At 34.2% G+C, this 10,547-nt stretch overlaps 1 protein-coding gene across 4 annotated transcripts in view; it reads left to right on the plus strand.

Moving 5' to 3' along the window:
• LOC143203574 (prolactin-releasing peptide receptor) overlaps positions 1–10,547 on the plus strand; it is a 122,889-nt gene that overhangs the window by 111,414 nt on the left and 928 nt on the right. The gene's annotated exons all lie outside the window — the stretch shown is intronic.

Here is a 10,547-nt window from a genome sequence, read left to right on the forward strand (position 1 = left end):
GGCAGCGTTATGAAATATATCAAAACGAGCAATGTGCCAAAACAACGTCTATCAATTTATAACCTCTCATCATTATCACTAAAGTTTTAAAGAATTTTGCAGACATTTGGCAACCAGACGAATTTAGTAGGTTGATTCGAGTAGATGTTCGTCCGCATCAGAAGAAAAAATACGCTCTAGTCAATAAAATTCAACCTCGCGTAAAGAATTTTGCAGACATTTGGCAACCAGACGAATTTAGTAGGTTGATTCGAGTAGATGTTCGTCCGCATCAGAAGAAAAAATACGCTCTAGTCAATAAAATTCAACCTCGCGTATATATATATATATATATATATATATATATATATATATATATATATATATATATATATATATATATATATATATACATTCGCACACACAGAAAATATAAGCACATATAAAATTAACTGCTCCGAGCAATTATCTCCATCCTCTCCTCTCTCATATGAAAGAGTTCCTACATCTTCGTTTGACATCACAAATTAAAAAACAGTCGAACCGTGCATTTGACTCAAAATAGTAATTACTATTTTCAGTCGCTAGTTTTTTGACTATCGACTATTTGGACTGTTTTCAGTCGATACTTCCCATCGCTAGTTATAACTATCAATCTTAATGCTTTGTCCTAGTTCAATAGCAGAAGACAAGGATAAGAATTTAGACTAACATTGAACAAGGAGAAAAAATTAAGAATGATAGTTCAAGGCGCATATTTAAAAAACGAAAAAAAGACAACTTTCAATATCTAGAAATACAGAGTTAGCGTTGATAGTGTAAAAGAACGGAGAAGAAATGAACTGAGACTAATCCGAATATATAGAGCAGAGATCCGTTTGGGCGATTGTGTTATAAGCAATAATTCAAGACTCCATTAAAAGTAAAAAATAACATTATCATTTTAATACGTTTCGGCATAAATTGACTGCGTCCTTTTACTGTTAAGTTAGAGAACAGACAAACTATCCCAGGAGGACGACCTCACGGCTTCGCTGCCGCCCCCATTACACCTCCTCTTCATCTATTTCGGCTCCCGAAAATAATTTGTACTTTTACGTTTACCGAAACGGCTCGAAGTCAAAAAACTCGATTTTTTCCACTGGCAGGTCCTTTGGAAATACGAGAAACGTTTTGTGCCGGTCCATAATTCACGTAGCGAAGCTTTGTATGTTTTTGCGCCACCCCCTGCTCTCCGCCCTCCTTCGGTCGGTCGGTGGGCGTCGCGAGTCGTCTAAAAAGCAACGTAAATAACAGAGGGGCGGAGGGGAAGACCGGCCGAAATTATAAAATATTACTCCGGCGTTTTCTGCGCCTTTGTGCCGTGTAAAAATGATTGTTGTTATCGCTTTTTTTCTCTCTAAGGGTCGCCGCCCTTTTTTGTGTACTAATTGACGTTTTATTTTCGGGACCACGTCTCTGACGAGCGCCGCTTAAAAAAACACCACTCGTACCTTCATTGCGGACAATTAAACATCGTATTCTTCTTCCCCGGTCTTTGTTATAAGGGTTTTCGATATGTTTTGTGGGGGTATAATCACTGAAAGAAGTTGTGCTACCGCCTCTTGTTTCAATGAACCAGTGCGATGCCGTTGGTGGGACTGGGGATGTCACTTTTCTTGGGCCTCACGTGCTGTTATCCTCTTATTCGGCTCATAGCTAATACCAGCTGGTTTGTAGGTTCCACAAGTCTCGCCTGATATTTTATTGAGATCTATATACATGTACCTATTCCTCATGCTTTCCAGAATATTGAACATGTTCCTTACTGTTGCCTTGCTCTGGAATCTTTCCAATATTTCAATATTGATGTTAATTGCTGTGCCCTATAATTGAATTCCGTATGTACAGTTCGTCTGCTAAGTATATCAGTTAACCTGCAATTGAAGTAAGTATTTCACCTATTCTTCCAGTTGGTTGTTGTTGTTATATAATTTTACCAATGGAGCAGTTTCCCTTCTAAATGTGTAAGTATCATGAATGCATTTGGTTTGGTTTGCCTTTATTTTTCCCTAGTTAAATCATTTCTCAAAGCATGACTTTGAAAGGCCTCAAGCTGATAGATATTACGCAGTAACACTGTTTAAGCCTTGAAGCCGAATACAGAAAGATTAGTAAGATATTCGTTCGAATGATGCGGATTTTAGTCAGGATTGTAATATTTCCTCTCTTTCAGGCACACCATTTTCAGGAAGATTTCCCTGTATAAGTGATCCCCAGTACTTAATTCCTGCCCTTTCTCTATCTGGATCCTTCTGATAGTTACAGTAGCAGTTGTCAATGTTTTGATTTCATTAATTCTCAACTTATTCGGCCTTGCAATCCTAATTGTATCATGAAGAATGCAACATCTCATCGATCAATGAGCATCATATTGAACAACAGAACACAATATTAAACCAAATGGCCAAATGGTTGCAGAACTAGTCTGAATTTGCTGTTTTGCTATCTTGAAGGTAATTTACCAACAAAATTTATTTTCCGTCTTAAAACAAAACTGATTTTTAACCAATTTCTGTTAGTTAACACCTTTAAATGTCGTAAGTACTTTAAAGCACCTTATTTAAAATAGCAGGTGTAGATTAAAGTCCCAGCTATAATGATGAATTACAGCGCCAAGTATATTTTATCTTTTTTTTTAATACTGCAATTGTTGCTTAGAAAGTCCTATATATGAATGAAATTTTGTTCTATTAGAGGATTTCCTAAAGCATCTATTAGACTTAATTATTTAAAACACTTGTGCTTGTTCTTGGTATACTAAATACAAGTTACTATTTTCCTAGCTAAGAGTTTATGATGCACAATTTTATCCAAAAATAAGAATCTCCATTAGTGCATCGCAGGGTGTTAACTTATTTAGAATAATAATCTTATTACAAACCAAATTAAAATATGGGTATGTGTTATCAGTCTACTGAATGCTCTTCCTGTATATTTCGGTATTGTACTGTATTAATGTCTTCTCTGTGTAAACATAATCAAAGAAACGCAATACTCTACGAATATAATAGTTTTCATTTTTTCAAAGTAAAGTTATTCATATAAATTTTAATCACTAATCAATCATATAATTCCCATTATGATCGATGTTTTTTTGTCATTTTTTCTTGTAAAATCATAATTGCGTTACTCTAAAACTTGTGAGTCTTCACTCAAGGGCCTATACAATTTTCTATGAGCCAGTGTAGCTTTTCTTTTTAGAAGTGTAAGAAAAATAATCAAATTTGGTCCCGACCAGATGAGTACGATTCTTAACTAACGTTATTTCTGCAATCCTTGTATCAAGATTGGTTCTAATTTTCGAGTTTGCGCATGGTGGCAGCGCTGAGCTCTGATAAAGGCTGTCAGCTGAGGCCATTGCATTAAACATCGTCTGAAACTTCTGTTTGGACTGTGGTTGTGCTTCGGAGCGTCTGAAAATGCAGAGACAACGTTTCGAAGTCAGTTTGACGTGTTTTTGTTATGCTTGTGGATGTTATATGTTTGGTAAACGTAGAAAAATCATGATAAATGTACTCAAAGATACGTATTTGCGGTACTTCTATGAAATTTTCTGATTCTGATTTACACTTGATGAACTGATATTCTGATGAATATCCAAGAGTTCTCAACTTTGTGTATTCTATGGAACATTACCTTTCAAACAAAGTATAATATGGCTTCATTGAAAAAGCATCACTGGATATACGCGACTTTAAAACCATCTAGAAGGAAAACTAACATCATAATATCACTCCTTCGGCTATTAAAACTTAACTTGAGGTTATCAAGATCGAAACTTACTTATGAAATGTAAAACAAACTTGAACCCCTTGCGCTCTTGATTCGTAAACGCTTCGTGGCTCGTGTACTCCGAATAAAGAGATCTCCGAATACGGAGACGAACTCTATCGCGTCTTCATAATTCTATTTTACGAGTTGCTATCTAATTTGCATGGGGTCCTGACCACACTATGATTTTTAGGTGTTCGTCTCGAGAAATAGAGAGGAAACGTTAAAAACTGATGCAGGATGCATAATAATCTAGTTTAAGGGTCGTTTTACTCGAGGAAACAACTTAAAGTAAGTAAAGTTGGTGCGGGAAAGTTCATCGAAAGTTCATAAGAGTTTTTAATTAGACGGTTAAAGTTTTCGAATTTTAGTCGTATTTTCGGGGAAGTTTTATAATTACATCAACTCTATTTTAAAGTTGTTTCAGCGTTTATTATTTTTCCCATATAATTTTCTTGTTTTATACTCGTAATGTATATAAAGTTCATTATGACAACATTCTGAATAATGAAAAAATTACAAATGTTTCGCGAAATCATTTAATTTTGGCTTTTGATAAAAAGAATTTCGTCTTGATGCCGAGTTTCCGGACACTGCCCTAGGAAAATCAACCATCAAGGTCTGGTGTGCTAAATTAAGACGTGCTGAAATCAGCACCGAAGACGGTGAACGCAGTGGATACCCAAAAGAGGCTGTTACCGACGAAAACATTTAAAAAATCCACAAAATGATTTTGAATGACCGTAAATTGAAATTGAATGAAATAGCAAACACTCTAAAGATATCAAGTGAACGTGTACATCATATCATTCACGAATACTTGGGTATGAAAAAGCTCTGTGTAAAGTGAATGCCGCGCGAGCTCCCTTTTGACCAAAAACAAAGACGAGTTGATGATTCGGAGCAGTGTTTGAAGATGATTAAGCGTAATAAACCCGAGTTTTTGCGTCGATGTCGATGTCACAATGGATGAAACAGTCGGCTGGCAATGGCATGGAATAATATTCATTGACCACCTTTACAAAGGGAAGGGATCAACAGCGACTATCACATAGCGTTATTGGGCCGTTTGAAGGACGATATCGCCGAAAAACGGCCGCATTTGCAGAAAAAGACAGTGCTGCCTCACCAACATAATGCACCGTGTCAAAAATCCATGAATTGTGCTTCGAATTACTACTTCCTCATCCACCGTATTCTCTAGATCTGGTCCCAGCGACTATTTCCTATTCTCATATCTCAAAATAATGCGCGCTGGGAAGACATTTTCGTCGAATGAAAAGGTGATCGAAACTGAGGCCTATTTTGAAACAAAGGACAAATCCTACTACAAAAATGGTATCGAAAAGTTGGAGGTTCTCTATAATTAGTGCATCACTCTTGAAGGGAATTATGTTGAATAAAAAAAACTAATTTTGCCAAAAAATATGTTTTACTATAGTAGGCCGGGGATTTTTCAATTGACCCGGTAGTGTGTATAAAATTCAGTATGAAAAAATTTCAAATGTTTCGCGAAATCATTTAATATCGGCTTTTGACAAATAATTCCTTCATGAAGTTCAAATATTATTTTAAAATGGTCCAAAATGTTTTGAAGATGTTCAAGAATCACCACGAGACATATGAACCGACGATGACACTTTTTTATCAAAGGTTGGGCAGAATTTGAATTACTTAGTAAGTAAAATATATAATTGAAGTACATTAATATTTCAAATACCTGACGCTGAGATATTTTGTACTTAGTATTAGGTGCGTCAAACTTTAAATTTGGACTGAACGATTGTGAACTGACTGATTTTTGTAGACAGAGTGTTCGCTTTTTCGAAAAATATACAAAGCCGTGAAAGAAAAAGCCTATATTGCGAAAGTTTCATACAAACATAGATTAACAAAATTTGGGAATAACAAGAATCGTATATTCTCCTTGTTTACAAGCTATATGGATTTTTGCAAGCAGCTCTTGATATGATTTGATGTTAGGTGAACAGAGGACATAATACATAAAATAACAGTTTCAGATAAATGTATTTACTGACAAAAAATTACAGTTATTATTATAAAAATCGAAGACTGGAATAAACAAGTAAAGAACGATGAAATTTAATTTTAAAATTTAGTGTTTGTTTTGTTTTCTTATTCAATATATAAATTAAGTGAGAAATATGAATAAAAATAGGGATTATATGAATACGTACATACAGTTAAAATGAAACTAACTACATAATTTGCACAGATTGAACACATGGGACAAATAGAAGAAATTATGAATTATTAACCGTAATTTTGCAAATATTTTAATGCATATTAAGGTGGATTAACGATTATTATTAAGGAATATTGAGGTGTTTAACGATTAATACTATATATATGACAATTTATTCTTTAAACTCTTTATCAATTATTTTGGTTATTTACATTATAGGTCTAGCTTTTGAAAGGTCAATAGTTCAATATAAAGTCAAAAATCAATTTCAAAATTGTGCTTTTCATGTGTGTTACTTGATTTATTATTGCATTTTTATGTTTATAACATAAAAATAAAAAAAAGATCGTATGTACTTATAGTTGATGCTCTGAAGTAGTAAGTATTCTTATTAATGGTACTTTGTCACCTTCACTGGTGTAGTACTGTAATCGTATCAGTACTTTGCTGATTATTGATTTAATTAAATACAATTTGAAAAGGGTTAGTGAATGTTAAATCTTGGGGTAGTTTGCATATGTTTTTTAAAATATACATATGTTTATTGTTTTTATTAATATTATATATCAAATATATTTCTGATCTTATGTTGAAAGTTTTATAACAAGTTTTATTACAACAAGTTTAATATGTCCTACTCAAATTTCTGTTTATCTTATTATGTGAGGAACATGATGATTAACTTTGTAAATTATCGCTAGTTTTATTAATTTTGCTTATAAAATCTCAACAAAATGACAGAAAATCGAAAAACATATTAAAAGAAAATCTCTCAAACCCTCAAATTCCACATATATAATCTCGAAGTATAAAATTCTTGCTCGGCCGATAGAAAACAACCCTTCCAGATACCGAAATAATACCGTAGCACGCCAAGAATGATATTCAACGAACAGAAATCCGGGGCAATATAAAGTTACGGCTTAAATAAACGTCCGGCAATAATGGCCTCACGAGATAATAGAAACGTTTCGACGCCCATTTAGAAGTCGACCTCAGAAACACGCGCGCGCGATCCGAATAAAACGGAGAATGAAATTCGGCAAAACGCCAACTTTTTCCCCCCTTTGATTTATCGTTTCCGCGTGGTCCGGTCCTTTCTTCTTCTTCTTCTTCTTCTTTTTCTCGTTCTTCTCGCCGACCTTACCGGGGAAACCGCGAATCGCGGAAACGTGTTAATTAAAAGTCGTCGGCTCTTTTCGTCATCATCATCAGCGGGTTAAAAATGGCCGCGGGAAGTGGGGACGGGTGGACGGGGAAGTCGGTGATTAATTTCTGAGGCGGTCTTATTAAAATTTATATCGGATTTCTACGGCGCTCCGTCTCACAAAAGAATCAGGACTCCCTCTTTTAATTGACACCATAAAAATAATTAGTTCGCATTAATATATGGCGGGAGGGCGATTGTGCCGCTGCCGACCGTCCATTCCTCCCGATTAAGCTTTCCAGTTGCAAAAAATGAAAGGAGAATAAATCACGGAGGAGAATTAGAATCGAGAAACCCCGAATTTAATATCACAATGAAAATTGATATTAATAGTGAGGGGGGATGAAATCCGTGGTCGTTTCTTATCAGAAATTGAATATCTATCGTGAAGGAACGTGACGTCGTGCTTTATTCGATGTTTTAGCTCAGTGGCGAGTGTTGAAAAACGCTGCAGCTCTGCTGAAGCCCCAAAAATAATCATGCAATATAAGTGATAGGTTTTTTGTTACAAGAAATATAACACTACTTTCTCCTGACTATCAATAATGAGCCTAAACCTACGAGTGAAGAATTCGCTGTTATACTGGTTGTTGTTCATGTTAAAATGTCATTTATTATCATGCAAAATGATAAACTTCCATCAGTTACTCATCTTTATTGCTCTTTCTTCAACTATACATTATACAGTTGACATCAGTAAATATCTACAGCAATATTTCTATTCGGATTTATCAGCTTGTAACAAAAGACATGATGCAAGTCATGTAGATCATAGCAAGACTTAATGGCCATCAAATGAATGTAAATCTTGCTATTCGTTACCTTCGTGCTCTTGAACTTTTTTGGTCCACTAGATTATTCCTTGTCATTGACATCACAATCAGCACCTTTGAATAGTTGAAACCAAAACCAACAATTGTAATTTGACGGAGTAATACTATCATAAGTGTTTAAAAGTGTTTGATGGAATTCAGCAGTAAATTCTTAATCAAGCAATGCATAGGTGTATTTAACTATTAGGTTAGGTATCAATCCAAAGAAAACACCGAGATATGACTTAAGTGCCGAAAAATTATCGCCACAATTAATTCTAAAACTTACCAGCTTATTTGTAACATTTATAGGGTACATAAAATCATAGATATTATTGAAAATACCTGTGAAGAGGAGAATGTTTACTCATATATATTGTTGGGCTTAGAGCAAACCTTCGATAAAGTATAAATTCCGTTAAATGTTACCAAAGCAATGCGTTGAACTCGGATATTTAAACTTACACAAGAGGAAGTTTACTCAACAATGAAAGAAACAAAGGTAGGGGAACCACAGGATAGTTCTTTGGACCCTGTTATTTACCTATTCTAAACATATGACAGACCACAAATATAAAATATCACTGTGGCTACATTCGCTGATAACACTGCGATGCTTGCTGTCAAAGACAATAGCGAAGTGGCAACTAGAAAACAATAACACGCAAGTAATCATATAAATAAAGGAACCAAAACATAGAGAAGAAAAGTCAACGATAGCAACTCAGTGCATATTGAATTTATCTAGAAGTAAACTGTTCATATACCAATAAATATAATAAATCTTAATGCAAGACTTCGTTGGAAGGACCACATCAAAAAGAAAAAAGAAGAACTTGAATTAAAAGAAGAAAAATATAAATTCTACATAATAATTTGTAGCTGTACAATTAGACTTAACTTATATGGAACTTATATGGAACTATAACTATATATACTTACAAGAACTTATATGGAAGTAATATCGAGCGAGAACTTATATCAACAAAAGACAGATAGGTCAGACAAAAAGTGCTGAGAAGTATACTGGATGCACCTAGATGCTATAGGAACAATAATTTTCACCGAGACTTTAGATTCCAACTGTCATGGAGATTCGTAATGAATGATGATGAGTAAAGACTCTCATTTAAACGCCGAAGAACTTGGATCAACATTGAACTCACACGCAGACTCATATAATCAAACATACTAAATGGTTGAAAGACTAACAACTAAATTTCAGTTTATTTGAGACTAAGAACTAATGAATCTTCCTAAATTGCAAGTTAATCGGCAACTATATATATAATATATATAATATATATATAATATATATAATATATATATAATAGTAAGAAGTGCCGGCTTGTTTGTCGCAGTGGTATAGGCGACAAGACGGTCTCCTACTGTTAGTAGCGAGCTCGAATCCTGCTGGGGCATGGTCGTAAATTTATGTTTGTGATCATTTAACATTTGTGATTGTCCTAGGAAAATGATTCCAGTGGTGCTTGTAACCAGGTTGGTAAGACCGGATGACTTCTGGTATGATTTTTAAGTTGGTTACTCGCCAGTCGGTGGTGACGTTAAATTGATGTCGGTTGGTTCGGTGCCAACGATAAACAGTGGGTCCAGTCCACATAAACCCTCGTAGGTAAAAGGAACCTTTAAAATATAAAAAGTTAATTAGGTTTAACAGTTGTCGTTTATGTTGCTCTTGATGCATTTACACCAATAAATATCGCTGATTAAAATAATTTATAGCAGCTAATATCTGATAAAATCAACATATGCTTATTTGGACAATTAGATACTTTAAAGCTTCTCAACATAACTCAAAATGAACGATATATACATCACCGCACGAAAAACAATTCTCACCGCGAGACACTTCACAGAGAGAACGGCATTTTTTAGTTTTATTAAGGCAAAACGACCGACAAAAAATCGGAGTTATAAAGCTCCAGCATCTCGAGTTTATTGTTTCGCGTAGACCCGGGGGGTTGCAAGGGGTGTCTCTCGGCTTCAACGGTGCGTGTTAAAAGCAACTTTTTATTGTGCCAATAAATTCGCACGGGCCCTGTTCCTAATTTGGTTTTGCGAATAACATTATTTCGGAGGTTTTTACTATGCGAAAAAAATGATGGAACAACAACAACAACGAGCTTATAACAATATTGAGTTCGGGCTAGGTATCGTGGAATAAAACTCATTTTTATGTATAAATAATTTACTTTTATTTCCTATATATTTTTACCATCTTTTTAATTGTATATATATATATATATATTTATATATATATATATATATATATATATATATATATATATATATATATATATATATATATATATATATACCTATATTAGTTCAATTAAATAAGTCTCTGATGAAGAAAAAGTATATTTAAAAACAATTATCCTAAATCAAAAGCTCATTCTTGAACACTTGAGAAATTTAATTCAATCTATCTAAGAAATCGATTCACCGTCAATTTTATTTGATTTTTTCGACCCTTTTCATATATTATTAGCAGAAAATATATTTATTG

This window comes from Rhynchophorus ferrugineus, unplaced genomic scaffold (assembly GCF_030347505.1).
Source record: "Rhynchophorus ferrugineus isolate W39M unplaced genomic scaffold, kcgeb_rfMv2 rfM10, whole genome shotgun sequence".
NCBI lineage: Eukaryota > Metazoa > Arthropoda > Insecta > Coleoptera > Curculionidae > Rhynchophorus > Rhynchophorus ferrugineus.